This window comes from Herpailurus yagouaroundi, unplaced genomic scaffold, assembly GCF_014898765.1.
Source record: "Herpailurus yagouaroundi ecotype Mexico unplaced genomic scaffold, PumYag 197, whole genome shotgun sequence".
NCBI lineage: Eukaryota > Metazoa > Chordata > Mammalia > Carnivora > Felidae > Herpailurus > Herpailurus yagouaroundi.
The window spans coordinates 14,697,889-14,714,690 of NW_024412428.1; the positions used below are offsets into that span (position 1 = coordinate 14,697,889).

The 16,802-nt window shown below is 42.7% G+C and overlaps 1 long non-coding RNA gene across 1 annotated transcript; it reads left to right on the forward strand.

Moving 5' to 3' along the window:
• Positions 1–1,562: 1,562 nt before the first annotated feature.
• On the forward strand, positions 1,563–16,254 carry LOC121012859 (uncharacterized). Its single transcript, XR_005782363.1, has 3 exons — positions 1,563–1,573; positions 6,973–6,977; positions 16,015–16,254. It is a non-coding gene; the product is annotated as an uncharacterized LOC121012859 (long non-coding RNA).
• The last annotated feature ends 548 nt before the right edge of the window (positions 16,255–16,802 follow it).

The window sequence follows — 16,802 nt, forward strand, 5'->3', positions numbered from 1 at the left end:
GTCCGTCAGGCCCCTCCGCTTTTTGCAAGCCAGACTTGGGGGCTCTGCTTGGCTGGCGAGCCGCCCCTCCGCCCCGGCTCCCTCCCGCCAGTCCGTGGAGCGCGCACCGCCTCGCCGCCCTTCCTACCCTCTTCCGTGGGCCTCTCGTCTGCGCTTGGCTCCGGCGACTCCGTTCTGCTAATCCTCTGGTGGTTTTCTGGGTTATTTAGGCAGGTGTAGGTGGAATCTAAGTGATCAGCAGGACGCGCGGTGAGCCCAGCGTCCTCCTACGCCGCCATCTTCCTTTCTCGTGGGGAGCATTCTAAATGTCCTCTCTGTTTCAAGGGTTCTCCTAAGCTGGTTTCATAAATCTGGCCTGCTATTAGGATTAAGTGTTCTGAGAAATTCAGAGATTTTCATGTTTGGTAAATGGCTACCCCGAGGGTTTTTCCTTCCTGTCTCTTTACTTTTCACATAGCTCTCCATAAATGGGAAAAGGAAGGAACCCCAAGCTCAGGGATATAAACAGGCACTATCTGTTCCAGCTTCCCTCCTGGACCCTATGGAGTAAAGACAGTGAGTTGAGGACTGAGTGTGGTCAAGGTACCTCTGAAGGGTGATTTACGTTTAATTCTACTCCAGGGACGTGAAACTCATTTTGTAGGTTATGTCAGTGTGTAGTTTTGATTTAGTCACCCATCAAGCATATATTTCAGCCTTAGAAGATGCTCAGAGAGATGGAAAAAGCAAATTTCACCACAGGGTGGGACTTCAGAACAATGAAGCTGACCCCTCATAGTTGTCCCTGGGGAGATGTCCGTGCTAAGCTCTGCCATAGCTCCAATTATCCTACAGTTCATACACAGTCCTATATGGCCCCTTGCAGCAGCACTCACATAGTATGCAAGGTGAGGAAGACTGCCAAAACATCCATTTGTTGCAACTTTGTTTTAAAGATTGGAAGGAAAATCAAGAGTACACTTGACCCGATGCAGGGTGGTACTTACTGGGGACTGAATGTAACTTTTGTAAATGTCAAGCCAGGAGGCCGTGGGCACACATGAGCTTTCTGTGCTGTGTACCCCGTCTCTAGACCTGTCCCCGGGCTCAGTCCCCATGGCTCTGTGGAGGCAAGAAGGACAGGAAACTTGTGTTTTCTAGATCCCTTTACATAGAGAAGATTAGACCCAGGTAAGTTTTGGTAAAATGGTAGTAGATGAAATTAACTCCAAATACTAAGTTTCAAGCTCTGATGAAATTATTAGTATAGAAATACAGCCGTATTTTCAAATTTTGTGAAGACTTTTTTGTTTTAAGTACCCACAAACTCTAAAAAGGTTTTAGCATTGCCTTTTTTTCCCTCTGCAGATAAACATTCTCAAGGTGTCTCCATTTCTGGTTCCACTGAAGAAATCAACACTTCCCTAAGTATTCTGTGAATTATTTTCCATGAGTTTCACCAAGGGGATACAGGACCTATATCACTACCGAGTTTTCTGTTTTTATGTTCTATAATCCGCAAACTTGTAATGTCACATTCTTTTTCTTTAAAAAAAAAGTTTTTTTAAATCTTTATTTTTGAGAGAGAGACAGAGTGTAAGCAGGGGAGCAGCAGAGACAGAGGGAGACACTGAATCGGAAGCAGGCTCCAGTCTCAGCTGTCAGCACAGAGCCCCACGTGGGGCTCGAACTCATGAACCGTGAGATTGTGACCTGAGCCTAAGTCAGACACTCAACTGACTGAGCCACCGGGGCGCCCTTGTCGTGTCACGTCCTGACTTATGACTGGGCACCTTTCTGTTCACTGCATAGATGTGCTTACCTTCCAACTACCCTGTGGACTTCGCAGTGTAACAGACATGCACTATTAGGTGAGCCATAATATTGCCCTCTCCTGAGGAGGCAGTGGGGGAGGCTAATTCAGGCTAAGACTTTCGTGGTAGAAGTGCTGTGTTTGTCCCTTTCGGGCCTTAAAGATTTGAGGGACCTGGCCAGGGAAGCTTCCTCTCATCCTCTGCCAGTTTACACGGGCCAACCAACTCCCTGTGAAACCTGCCTGTCTCGAACTGCGGCCATGTGGAATCCTGACAAAATAACATTTTCTTTCGCTAGCGATATTCTTGTTCTGGAATGTTTTGCTTCACCTAGAAGAGACCTGAGAAATAGTCCTTCCTTATGAATTATTTTGCAAAGGAGGATTTTGTTGCTAACCTGGGTCCAAAATTTAACCCTGACTTTGGGTCACAAAACCATACTAAGGCACATAGAGGTCTGAACCCATAATTCTTAGGTTCTTTGCTGCCAGAGATTTGCACACACTCATTCCCAGCCCCCAACACACACCCGCCAATTGCAAAGAACTGGTTCTCAGTTTTGACTTGCTTGTTTTATTACTTTTTTGTGTCCCTGAAATACTTTATTTAAAACTAGAATACAACTGTCGCCTGTGGCCCTCCCAGCCAGCCGGAGAGAGAATAGCACCTTCATTCAGTGGCCCTCCTTTCATCCCATTCTTTTTTCTTCCCTGAATTTGGTGTTGGTCACACAGGGTTTTTATACTTCATAAGAATGTGTGCATAAACAATAACGTTTCCTTTTAAAATTTAATGATTGTTGACTATCTTGCATATCCTTCAGTGATAAGTGTTTTAGGCTTCTCTGTATTTGGAGACTATCTGGAGAATCCTAGTTATTTATATACTATTGTGGAAGGTTAAATGAATATACCATGGTTTTTCTGTTCTCTTGATTTTCCCACATCTTTTTCCTTGCCCTGCCCCACACCACCAGCTACTTGCCAGCCAGTGAAGGCAATTGGTTGGGACAGGGCTGTGGATGTGGGAGTATCACACCCGTCTCTGTGGTCTCTTTGGCCTGTGGCTTCAGGCCTTTCCCACAAATTGAGGGGCCCTTGTTGAAGTGGGCCATGAGAAAGGATAATGGAAACCACATTTGCCCACCCATTATCCGGAGCCAAAGAAAGAAATTGAATATACCCAAGCTGCTCTGTTGTTTCTGTCATTCCAGTAAGCTTTCCCCACAAGAGCGTTAAAACATCTAGATCTGATGTAGCACTAAAACCTTGAAATTGAAGTCCACACTGTTTGGCTGAGAGTTCCCATGCCTAGGTACTCTCAGGCTTTCTGTTTCCTGTTTCCAGATTGAGGGGATGGGACATACTCCTTGGGGCTCATGGCTGTGACCCCATTTAGCCTCCTGCAAGGCCCAGCATGCAAAACCTATGGTCTGCTGTTAAAGTTTTACTTCAGGGAGGACTTTCCCTTAGAAATAATAAATGACTTTTATTAGTGATTGTGGACTTGATGGTATTCTTAAAAAACTGAATGGCCAATGCTCAATTAACTAGTGTAATGATGCGAAGAGGCACACGGGGAAAGGCATGGGGGAAAGGGGCTATGGGAAGGAGATCATAGGTAACACAGAGAAGTTAAAACAAGTCATACCAGGATCTGTGGATTGAATGTCTCTCATGAGGATGAAGCTTACTGGGGCAGGTAGTTGAGTGACTGGGCCCATGGTCCTAGTCACCTTGTGGGGTAGGTGTTCACCCAGGCTATACATGTTTGCTTCTCCTTAGTTGTCTCCTCCCCTTCACTCCTCTCCTTCATTGACTAGGTTTCCTGCTTACATCAATCAAGATATTATTATTTGCATCAATTTATTTGCTCCTTTAAACTTGATCAACCAGATGACTGGTGTGGCTGTTTACACACTGCAGTGAACACAGTGGAATGTTGGCTGGTTACTATTTAGTTTCAGCCACACGCTACAAATACATATATATTCTCAACTGATTCATAATCCTATTAACTTTTCATCCTATATGTCCTCCCACCCTCCCCAATGGCTGATCTTCACATCGATTGCTCTTTCCCTGCATCATCAAGAGTTACCTGTAGAGGCATCCTCCATGTAACATCCATGCCAACCTCCCATCTTTTATGCCCAGTGCATGGACTATCACATTCAAAGACAACCAACTTTTCCCCCCACTGGTTGGTAGGCAAAGGGAGAAAGAGGATACCAAAAGCCACAATCTCAGCAGGGAATCTGCAGTTGTTACATACATGCCCAAGGCCCTCTGGAATTCCTTTTAACTGCATGGACAGTGCATATATAGTACATAAAACAGAACACAGCTGAACTCACTCTGATAAAGCCCTGAATCAGTTTATGGAGGCAGTGGGTCGGGACATGTTTGTTACCACATTCAAATCCCACAGTGGAAGCCTGGATTCTGGAACCACCAGCTGCAGGAGCTGTGCGTATCTTCTGTACCCCCTTGTTTCTCCAAGCAGCTGATGCTGCAGTGACAGACTCAAAAATAAAAGGAAAGTGCTATCAGGGTCCCTGCTCTGCTATGCCAGTCCCACACTGAACCGGAGATAAGCAGTGAGTGAAATGTCTGGAACAGATGCCAGATGGAGGGAATGGGGCTGGCTTCCGCTTATCAGACTAAGCTTAACCTACTGGCAAGGGGTTTCTCTCCTCAGTTTAATTAACAATGAGAGAGAACTACAACCAGATACCAATCTGTGGTGTTGGGTATGTCAGTCTTCGGACAACTTGTTTCAAACTTTTGTCATCTAAAAATGTGCTTTCTGCTCTTCTGGTGATTAACAGCAGCTCATTCTTTTATAAGAATTGAAACTAAGATGCAGACAAATGCAGTGAAAGGCCAGTACTGCCTTTCTCTTTTCACCCAGGAATTTATCCTTCACAAAGACCCTTAGGAGACCAGGGTCCTAATTCCAACTTGGCTATTAACTGAGTGATGCTGGTGGTACTAGGTAAGTTGACTGCATTGATTGCTTTAACCACCCCAAACCTGTGTGGCTCATCACATGACGGGTTCCTCTCTCATGTCACTCTCCAGTGTGTATTAGGAAAAAGGGGGCCTTTGTTTTCACATGACCATCCTTCCCCTGGAGTCACCCACTGAATTCTTGTTTTCAGCAGGTGAGGGAATAGAAACATGGAGAAAACATACCTATTCTTACTGCAAAGGACTGGGAACTGTAATTGAGCTGTAAGCTCTGGGGGAAGGGCAGTGTGGATAAACAATCAGTCCTTGCCTGTGGGCATTTTACTTAGGGTCCTGACTTTAATCCCATCATGAACTCAGAGTTTGGATGAGTCTGTTGATTTTGAGTGACTTATCCATTTTTACTATTTCTCTCCAATCTGAATATGGTCTTTAAAATGACTGACCTTTTCGGGGCGCCTGGGTGGCGCAGTCAGTTGAGCGTCCGACTTCAGCCAGGTCACGATCTCGCGGTCCGGGAGTTCGAGCCCCGCGTCGAGCTCTGGGCTGATGGCTCAGAGCCTGGAGCCTGTTTCCGATTCTGTGTCTCCCTCTCTCTCTGCTCCTCCCCCGTTCATGCTCTGTCTCTCTCTGTCCCAAAAATAAATAAACGTTGAAAAAAAAAAATAAATAAAATGACTGACCTTTTAAACCAACCACTTCTGAACAGTAACATTTCTTAATAATGGATATGAGGGGCGCCTGGGTGGCGCAGTCGGTTAAGCGTCCGACTTCAGCCAGGTCACGATCTTGCGGTCCGTGAGTTCGAGCTCCGCGTCAGGCTCTGGGCTGATGGCTCGGAGCCTGGAGCCTGTTCCCGATTCTGTGTCTCCCTCTCTCTCTGCCCCTCCCCCGTTCATGCTCTGTCTCTCTCTGTCCCCAAAATAAATAAACGTTGAAAAAAAAATTAAAAAAAAAATGGATATGATACGCCAGTTACGTATTTTCTAATATGCATCTCAATATATAATTACTGAACGTGAGTCACTTAAAATTCTGGGTGCTATGTCACCTCTTGGGAAACACCAAATTCAATTATCTTAAACTCTTCCCAGTTCTGTGGTAAATTTGTAATGCTTCAAAAAGTAAATGCCAACAAGAATTCACTTTTTTATGTGTCTTAAACTTGATGGTACTTGGGCAGGAAATACGAAGGCTGGTCATGAACTGCATTGAGAATGGCACTATCTTAGGATGATCAAGGGCCACAGAGAGGGGTGATATGGATTTAGGCCTCTACAATAATGGGATAGCATCTCTTTTCAGCCTTTACCCTATCCTTCCTCCTCAAGCATTAAAAGCAAGAGCCAGGGAAGTCGGAAGATTGACATATCTGTTTCGAATGAACACTTTGATGTGGCAATTCTGACATTTAGGGGAAGAAAAGGGCTGGAAAAGGTGCCTAAAGTTGAAATGATACGTCACACTAGAAGTTCTCACGGAAATAAAACATAATAGGGATTATGTTCCCGATGCCTGCATCCATCTCTGTCCTTATCCCCCTGCTGTCACTGCCTTAGCTGAGCCCCCGTCATTTCTCAAATGCACCCATCCCTGTAGCAACCTCCTAATGGCTCTTCAGTTTCCTTTTCCATTTCCAGAGTTTTCCGAAGTAAAATTGACGGTATCTCTTTCTTGCATCTAATTCTTCAATGCCTCATCACCACTGGAATAAAATAGGGGGCACGTAGGCCCTTCATTAGCCAGACCCTGCCCACCCTTAACTAACAGCTTCTGCTTTAGTTAACCCTGCCAAGTTACTTGTGGTTCCCTGAATAGGCCATGTTCTCCCTTCCCGTATTCTCCCACACAGACTACTCTCTATTTGAAAAACATTTCCCACTTCCCAAAACCTTCTGGCTACCTCTGAGGTGATTTTTCAGAACCAGTGTTTGGCTTTACCTCCCCATCAGCCTCAGGGTAAGTGTCTCTCACTGGCTATTAATTGTCTGTTTGCCCTTGTCTATCTTCCCCTAGAGTACACATTTCATCCCTATACTCCTAGCATCAGGCTTCATGCTAGAGATTCAATAATATTTTGTTGAATGAATGAATGCATTATTCTTTTTATAGAAAGTCACTAGCCCTCAATTAAATCCAGTATAAAGTGATATTGCTGAGAAGTATAAAACCTTTCAAAGTACATTTGGATAAAATGAGTTTAAAAGGAGAAGTTGTGGGGCACCTGGGTGCCTCAGTTGGTTAAGCGTCTGACTTCAGCTCAGGTCATGACCTCACGGTTCATGGGTTTGAGCCTCGCATCAGGCTCTGTGCTGACAGCTCAGAGCCTGGAGCCTGCTTCAGATTCTGTCTCCCTCTCTCTCTGTCCCTCTCCTGCTCATGCTCTGTCTCTCTCTCTGTGTCTGTCTCTCTCAAGAATAAATAAACATTAAAAAATTTTTTTAAAAAAAGGAAGAAGCTTCAACAGAAGGTAAGAGTGGATGGCGTCAATGTACTGTCATACAAAGTTCATTCTCCTCATAATTCTTTCATTTATTGTAACATAAGAAACTAGAACATAAAGGGAAAACTTTCATTAGGTTCTTGAAACAAAGGCATTTCTTAGATGAGAACTGGGAATACAGTGGCTTTTTGAGAGACAGATCTAGGGCTTTGCTATCTTTTTGGCCTTTACATATTTCTCCATCTGTCTTACAGGGAAGATTTTTGCCGTCAAAAGAGGTCTTCCTGAGCTGCCATTTAATGAGCAACAACAGCTTTATTTTGCATGTGCTGTGATCTATCATAAATCATATTTGCTTTTGAAATGCATAAAGAAGAGCCCTTTTAATGGAAGGGTTTATTCTTTGATCCCTTAAAAAACAAAAACAAAAAAAACTTTGGCTTTATGGCAGAATGATAGGGGAACACCATCAAGGCCCACCAGAAACAATGATGAATGCAAGATTGTTTGTGCTTATGGAGCACTTCAGTAGCTAAGGCCAAAGCAAAGGTACTGAGCTCAGATTAGGGAGCGAGGGTGGTGGGTAGGGGATAGTGGGTGGGCAGGAAATAGGTGCAGACAAAGGGACTTTTAAGCGATAAGGAAAATTCTTCTAGAGCTCATTCATCATGGAAGATATTACCTCTTCCCTAAATCCTGGGAGGTGGAGAAAGGCCTTCTTGCCATAACAGCATAGAGCTAAGCTTTTAGGTTTTTGAAAGAAGCTTTGCAGAACCGACATCTTCCTATGGATCCTGTATTGTATGGATTGTTATGTTAGTCAGCTTAGGCTAAGCTATGCTGAAATAACAAATAAGGCCCAAATTCCAGTGGCTTAAAACAAGTTGGCCAGCTTGTCTGTGTACCTGCTTTAAACAGTGACTCAGGGCTCCAGGTTGCTTCCATCTTTCAGCTCCGCCAACCTGCTTTCAGATGCATCCATGCTTTCAGATGCAACCTGCTTTCAGATGCATCCGTGGGTAAGAGAACACGGAGAAGACACAAAGGAACTCAACCACCCTCAGGCTAGAACTGCACATATTTCTGCTGACACAGGGGCTGGAAAAAGTAGCTTAACTTTTTGACCTGGGAAGAGGGAATGGTTAGATGAACACATACCAAGGGCTGTAAGTAACAGTTAACATCTTTCTGGAGATTCTCTGTTGAATTTGAGAGTTAGGAATTAGAAACAGAAACAGCCTGGGCAGTAAAACTGCATTCTGAATTGCAATTAAAGCAAAAAGGTTACTCTTCAAGCATGGAATTTTGAACTATTACAGACAAGGATGGTAGGCAAGAACAACAAAAGAATCAGAACAAGAATGGAATAGTTACCCTGGTGTACCATTTCCCAGGATGTGTTCTGGGGGACCCTAATACTCCTCGAGATGAAGATCGTGAAGGCCGGGAGGGGAAGCGTAACATGTGTGTGGCGGGGAGGCATTTTTCAGTCAAATAAGCCTGGTGGTTAAACAGTTTAAATTATTTCTCTATTATGGAATTCTCGCAGTCTTTACCTGGCACCCCTCACATCTCCTTCTGAGGGGAACATAGCTGACCCAGGGTCCCGCTGTTGTGCTCTGCAATCCCTTGCTGTGTTTGCAGGGAAGGCTGCCCTTTCCTCAGGCTGCTCCCGATGACTGGGCACAGCAGGGATACTAACGGAAGATCATTACAAAGAGGTCTCGCATTCTTCTGACTGCTGACTTGGGCTCCAGGACTCCTAACAGTCTTCTGAATACTTTCTTAGCATCACGCCACAGTCTGAGTCTCTTCATTTCCAACCCTCCTATCTCCCTTCTCTCCTTCATGGGGCCTGCATTGTGGTCTGAAGGCTCCCCTGGCCTCCTCCAACTCCATCCCCTTTTTGTCTCCCAGGCAATTTGCCCGGTAAATCTCTTGCACATTTAATCCTGCCTTGGTGTCTGCTTTTGGGTGGCCCCCCAAAAGAGGGGATAGACAGTATTTCCCAGATGCACTTGGCCAGAGAAAACGTTCTTTACACAAACCTGTCATGTTAAAAAGGCCACTAATATCTCAAGGAACACGATTGGAAATGCTGCCTTAGAGAAAAGGGCAGTTAATTAATAATTAAGCCATCTACACTTTAATTTGTATGTTATTTATAATTTGATTTGTACACATATGTTTATTTTTTTTTAATTTTTTTTTAATTTTTTTATTTTATTTTATTTTATTTTATATTTTTATTTTTTTATTTTTATTTATTTTTGAGACAGAGAGAGACAGAGCATGAACAGGGGAGGGGCAGAGAGAGAGGGAGACACAGAATCTGAAACGGGCTCCAGGCTCTGAGCTGTCAGCACAGAGCCTGATGCGGGGCTCGAACTCACGGACCGTGAGATCATGACCTGAGCTGAAGTCGGATGCGTAACCGACTGAGCCACCCAGGCGCCCCTGTACACATATGTTTAAATTATATGTTAATTTGTGTAAGTCTTTCATAGTCTTTTCTTATTATTTCAGTTTTCTGGATTAAAATAATCCTTCAGGTGTTATTAAGGACCCAATCACCATCATAGTTATTGCCCCGGGGGCCTAGGGCAGGACCAATCCAGGCAAACAGCAGCCTTCTGCTTCCCCTGGGCGCATTCTATTGAATGCTGTTAATGCAAATCACCAAGTTAGTGACCATATATTAAATATTGATGCAAGAGGGATTTGGGGAATCTTTAAGAATGTCTACTAGGTTATTAGGCATTTAGAGATTTTATTATCGCACTCAGGAGAAACTAAAGTTTTGGTTTCTAACATCTGACAGTATGGAATGCTAAAATTTATAACTCCATGGCACTGGCTTTTTGAAAAGAATTGAGCCCCCAAAGCACTTATTAGTATTGCATATAAGAGAATCCTTCAGGCGTTATGTTTTGGAAATTATTCAAAGATCCTTACAATTATCTAAAAGGCGGCATCCTGAAGAATTATTTATATATGTGTATTGGTGGTAGCATTATTCGTAGTAGCAAGAGGTGGAAGCAATACAAATGTCAATCAGTGGATAAAAGAATAAGCAAAATGTGGTCTATACACACAATGGGATATTATTCAGCCTGAAAAAGGAAGGAAGCTCTGACACATGCCACACCATGGATTAACTTTGAGAACATCATGCTAAGTGAAATAAGCAAGTCACAAGAAGAGAAACACTACATGATTCTGCTTTTATGAGGTATCTAAGTAGTCAACATCATAGAAACAGAAAGGAGAATGGTGGCTGCCAGGGGCTTGGGGGAAGGGGGAAGACAGGGAGTTGTTTAATGGATATAGTTTCTTACAACAGAAAAGGCTGAAAAAATTTGTTGGGCAACAATGTGAATATGGTTAACACTAATTGTACACTTAAGAATGGTTAACATAGTAAATTTTACATGTGTACCTCCCCACAATTAAATAAGTGATCTGTAATCTGAGAAGCTTTACAATGATACTTTTAAGCAATCATATGGTTAGTCCAGCTTGAGGCAAAATACAAGCTCCTTAAAAGCAGAAATACTATTTTATCTATTTTATTTTATCTTTCTATCCCTTACAGCTTTGCTGCTCAAAGTGTAGCTCATGGGTCACAACATCAGCATTGTTTGGGTGTTTGTTAAAAATTGTAAGGTGTACTGAATATAAACCTGCATTTTAAAGTTTGTTTATTTGTTCAGAGAGAGAGAGAGAGGCAGAGAGGCAGAGAGAGAAGGAGACAGAATCCCAAGCAGGCTCTGCACTGCCAGTGCAGAGCCAGATGCAGGGCTTGTACTCTCGAAACTGTGATATCATGACCTGAGCAGAAACCAAGAGTCGGACGCTTAATCGACGGAGCCGGAGCCGCCCAGGTACCCCTAAACCTGCATTTTAATAAGACACCTGAGCGATTCACATGCACTTTAAAGTTTGAGAAGCACTGTCCTACAGCACCAACTCAGAAATACTCAGAGATGAATAAAGTTTGGCTGTTGTTTGTTTGTAGATTAGAAACCTTCAAGAATTGATAGCTGCATTTAACTTCTTTGCTCCAGGGTTGCTGTGAACTTTAGACTTCACCGTTACACATCTGCTGGAAATAAACAGTGAGCCAAGATTTACATACATTTAAAGTGGGATTTTTAAAAAGTTACCTTCTATATGATTATCTTGCACTTAGAACAAACACTTAATTTGAAGATGGAGCCATCTCTGCCACCTTCCCACTTTCTCTGACCACTTAATGACCTCCGTGTGGCAATATAACTCTGAGGAATGTGCAGAAAGGTCAGCATTTAGTCTCCAGTTACCACTTCTCAGTTCTGAGGCATCGGTCCCACACCCATGGAGGGTGAAGGACCATGGGTGAGACCTCTGATTACAAATGGGAGGCCCTCGGGGCACCTGGGTGGCTCAGTCGGTTGAGCGGCCTACTGCGGCTCAGGTCATGATCTCGCGGTCCGTGAGTTCGAGCCCCGCGTTTGGCTCTGTGCTGACAGCTCGGAGCCTGGAGCCTGGAGCCTGTTTCAGATTCTGTGTCTCCCTCTCTCTGACCCTCCCCCGTTCATGCTCTGTCTGTCTCTGTCTCAAAAATAAATAAACGTTAAAAAAAAAATTTACAAATGGGAGGCCCTCAAAGATTTTCTCTCCTCCTTCCCTTTCTTTCTCTCATTAAACTTCAGAGGCCAAGCTTGCCAGATCTGGCCATATCACAGTACTATATACCCAAATGCCTCCTCTAGGAGGATGCTTAACTAGAAAGGAACCATAAAAAGATCAAGTTCACATCCAGGAGCACTCCCAGCTCCTCCTCCTGGAACAGCACCTTGCTTGGGTCTGAGAGAGATGGTGGATTAATAGGCCTCATATGGAATCTTCCAGCAAGTCTTCTCCTTGAGCAACCCCCCTTGTGATGGTTCCTGTGACTAATATGAGCTCCAGGTATCTAGGCAAGATTGGTTTGTATCTACGGATGTGCGACCCATGGTTGGAGAAGTCAACAATTAGTACACCTTCTAAGTGTTAAACATGCTACACTATCACACTGAGCTTTCGTAGCTCTGGGGTGGGGAAGATAGTCATTGCATGTGCTGACAAGGCAACAGCACATGGCAATTCAATGCTGGGAAAAGAATTAGTATCTTGTACGTTTATTGGATATACACTTTCCAAAGCACTTTCAATTATATTATCTCATTTGATCCTCACAAGACTTTGCAACAGTAAATAGGGCAGTCATTATCAGCCCCATTTTACAGAAAACAAGTCTTGGCGAGTTTAGAGTCTGCGGTGGTAGTTGACAGAAGTGGCTCAAATTCACTCCACTCATTCCTTGACCATTAGCAACTAACTAACTTCATGTCTCTGGGACGCAGTTTCCTCATCTGCAAATGAGAAGGAAAATAATTCGGTCTTGCCCACAAGGTAGATGGTACACGTGAAGACTGTAGCTTAGTGCCTGCCTGCACACAGGTAGAGGTGATACCTGTTAGCCACTATGATTACTGACAGATCATACAGCTAATGTGTGATCACATTAGATCTAGGACTCAATTTTTTTTTCAGTTTATTTATTTTTGAGAGACAGAGAGAGAGAGAGAGAGAGAGAGAGAGAGACAGAGCACAAGCAGGGGAGATGCAAAGTGAGAGGGAGACATGGAATCTGAAGCATGCTCCAGGTTCTGAGCTGTCAGCACAGAGCCTGGCACAGGGCTCAAACCCATGAACCATGAGATCATGACCTGAGCTGAAGTCGGTTGCTTAACTGACTGAGCCACCCAGGAGCCTCTTTTTAAAATTAAAAAAAAAAAAAAAAAAAAAAAAAAAAATTAATAGGCCTAGGCTCAAACCATCTTCTTCATGTTCTAAGTTCAACGGTCTTTTCATTATACATCAGCACATTTCCAGCATCATCTCTTTCAGGAGGCATTTTCTGATCCCATCCTTTCCCTGGCAGAGTGCCCCAACTCTCTTTCCCAGTTGTATTCGGTACATCACTAGCTCTCCACGTTGTGTATGAATCCACTGACTCTAAGTTCCCTCAGGGCTGAGACCATGCCTCCTCATTCATCTTGGTATCACCAGAGCTAAATCACTGCCAGCACATAGTAAGCACAGTGTTTGTTAATCTGAACTCCAGTATGGCTCACTGATAGGAACTTTGATAGGAAGCAGTCTTGCATTCAGTCTTTGCAGCCAAGACCATACTGTATCCCTCTGCCTGTGTTTTTTTGCCTTTTTATCTTTTACCTCTTCTCCTAGAGGCCTATTTATTATCTATGTCTATAATTCTCCAATTCTCATGCAGAGTTTGAATAAAATTACAGTTTAGCTCCAGCTGTGTAGATTTCTACAGCCCAATATGAAGCTCCTGCCTGCTGCTGAGAAAACACACAGATGCGCTTTATAATCAGATTTCGGGAGAATGTGGCTTGTTGTTAAGGTTTCATTTCTGGCCAAACAGGAGGGAGGAACTAAAAATGGGCCTGCCAGAACAAGATGAAAATGTCAGGTGCTTAAAAGGAAGTGCGAAACTCTGACTTTAAACCACTAGATGATACCCAGAGTGGCCTTTTATTTATTTATTTTTGCTTTGTTTAATTTGGGGAAAGTGAGTTGTATTTGAACAAGTCAAATTCAGATTTGCACACTATGCACGTATAAATGCACAGAGATATATACACATGTGGATATGCATTTTCATCCTATGTAGCAAAGCCTTGATATACGAGCCCATCTTGTCATTTAACTGGTGTTATTTTACTCAAAATTCTTACTGTGAGGTAGTAAAGGTCATAACCCTAACCCAAGCATTAGCTACTGCTATTGTACACAACGCATTGAATATCGTGACCATTAGCCATCTATGAAATGGACCTCCATTCTAATAAGTTAAATAGTTGTGAGAAGGAATTTCATAAGCTTAGGGGAGTATTTCAGGGCAACAATTCATTAAACAGATCACAGCAAAATCGTGTTGCTTTGGACAATATGTTGAAAAAAACCGTTTCTGCTATTTTTTGCACATCATCCTTGAGAAGGAAAAAGTGAAACAGCGATTTGCTCAATTTGAAACTTCCAAAAGGATGGGGTATAAGATTTAGAGCTACTTTAATATGTGAAATACAAATAAAGGCTTTCTGGATTGGTACAACTATTTTTAAGTTCTTCTATCCTTATGAGAATAACAATCTTGCTTAATTTAAAACATCACACCCCCTGCATTTCCTTAGTTTGAGAAAATATAAGCAGATTTGACTTCACATTATTTGGCAAGAGCATAGTTGGCTGATGAAAGGTGGGATGTGACATGCTAGTCAATGACAGCCCAAGATAACCATGAGATCATCGGAGTAGTTTCAAAATCAATTGGTAACACAGTCCCATGGTGAAGTCGAGGGATAATTTTCTCAGACACCTCATGTTTCAAAACACGTTATGCCATTAATTTTGATTATGGTTGTAATTTAAACTGGCTCTCCAATTTAAAAATGATTACATAAAAGCATTGATTCGGTGCCTGAAACACATGTGCTCAGAAAGCACATTCAGGTGAAGCAAACAGTGTTTAAATGCACAGCATACATTGTCTTCACTTTAGAAAATAACAAGACAATATGTTCTTCTCTTATGAACTCTACCGACCCAAAGCTTTAATCCATTTCTCTTTACATAAATATATTATCACCTGATTTCTGATACCGGATTAGCTGCCCTACGAGAAAAAAAAGAAGTCATTTATTTTCTGTGAGCGACTCTAACAACCCTCGGTCTCAGAAGAAATGCTGAAAGCATTAATTCCCAAGTCCTGCACTCCCCTTCTTTCACTGTGTGGTTAGAGGAATTTGCAATGAGAACGAGAGCTGCTTGAAATCCTTCTGGTTGTCTGTTACCTAATGTTTGTCCAGAGGCTAGGTTTCATTTGAGTGAGAGCTCCCGGGGTCTCAGTCGATGTAACTTTGATTGAGGTAAGAGAAAGACGGAAGAAGCACCCCATCAGGCAGATTTAAGAGATGCCAAGCTTTTTTTTCTTTTTACAATTTTTTTAATGTTTATTTAGTTTTGAGAGAGAGTGCACGCACGGGGGGAGGGGCAGAGAGAGAGGGAGACAGAATCCGAAGCAGGCTCCAGGCTCTGAGCTGTCAGCACAGAGCCCAACGCGGGGCTCAAACTCATGAACCATGAGATTATGACCTGAGCTGAAGTCGGACGCTTAACTGATTGAGCCTCCCAGGCGCCCCAAGATGTCCAAGCTTTTAAATCACCTGGGAGACCATCAAAAGAGTTCCATGTTTCAGGGGTCCTGGAAGCCTGGATTGCAGGCCAAATTGGAGAAAGGAGAATAAAGAATGAAAAAAAAATCCAAATGAAAATAATTTAAGCCAAAGCCCTGATGGAAAGTCAAGGGTACAGTTCGGGAAATCTGTGTGAAGTATGAATAATAGGTTGCCGTTGAGCCTAGTCTTAAAGACTCTCAGAGGAGCCATGATTCAATCTTCATTTTAGACCTATCTTGTCCCTAGACTCCTGCCTTGTTGTCACTGTAGAATACCAAACTGCTATTGCTACAGCTCACTGAATCAGCTGGGATTTTCCCATTATTTCCTAGGGGAGGTAAGAATGTGAGGAGGTGAGAAAAAGACTTAACCCAGTGATGTGCTACTAAATGTTTAACAATTAGCTCAGTGAGGGGGTGGGAGAGTATGCCTATACAGTAAAAACTTGGTTTGCAAGCATAATTTGTTCCAGAAACATGCTTGTAATCCAAAGCACTGTATATCGAAATGAATTATAGGAACCATTGGCTCAGTTGTGATCATGGGATGTTCAGTGTCATGTACTACTCACATTGCAAGACATCGCTTGTCTATCAAGTTAAAATTTATTAGAAATATTTGCTCATCTTGCGGAACACTCACAGAACAAGTTCCTCGCAATCCAAGGTTTTACTATATTTGTGTACATAGGTTTATTGTCAATTATATTGCTGTAAAGAATATGTAGCACACAATTTATCAATAATAATAAAATACATACCTTTTGTTGTAAATCCCATATAGTTAATTGATTCTTACAGAATACTTTTGTTGATTTTTGCCAAACTGTTGTATCTATAGCCAATCTATAGTTGCAGCTGACAACCCGATATGGTTCTTACATGAATGTTAGTAGATGTTTTCATTCAAGTCAGTGAGTAAGACTAAGTAAAACAACAACTGTGTATGTTGGAACTCACTTGTTTGTCAATGACTTTGAGTACTATAAGAATATTGGGAGGCTATTTCCTCATTTTTTTATTCACTATATAATAGCCAAACACATGATACATTTAAAAAGTTTGATCTGCATTATTTAAATTTTCTCTACTATGTTCTTAAGTCCAAACCAGGAATTGGCCAAAACGTTTTCTGCTAAGGACCAGAGAGTAACATTTTACATTTTACAGGCCAGAAGGTCTCTATTTTAACTGTCTCTCTATCTGTACGACCCTCTGCCATCACAGTCTGAAAGCAGCCACAGGCTGCATGTGAACAGATGAGCATGGCTGTATTCTGGTCAAACTCTATTTATGCACACTGAACT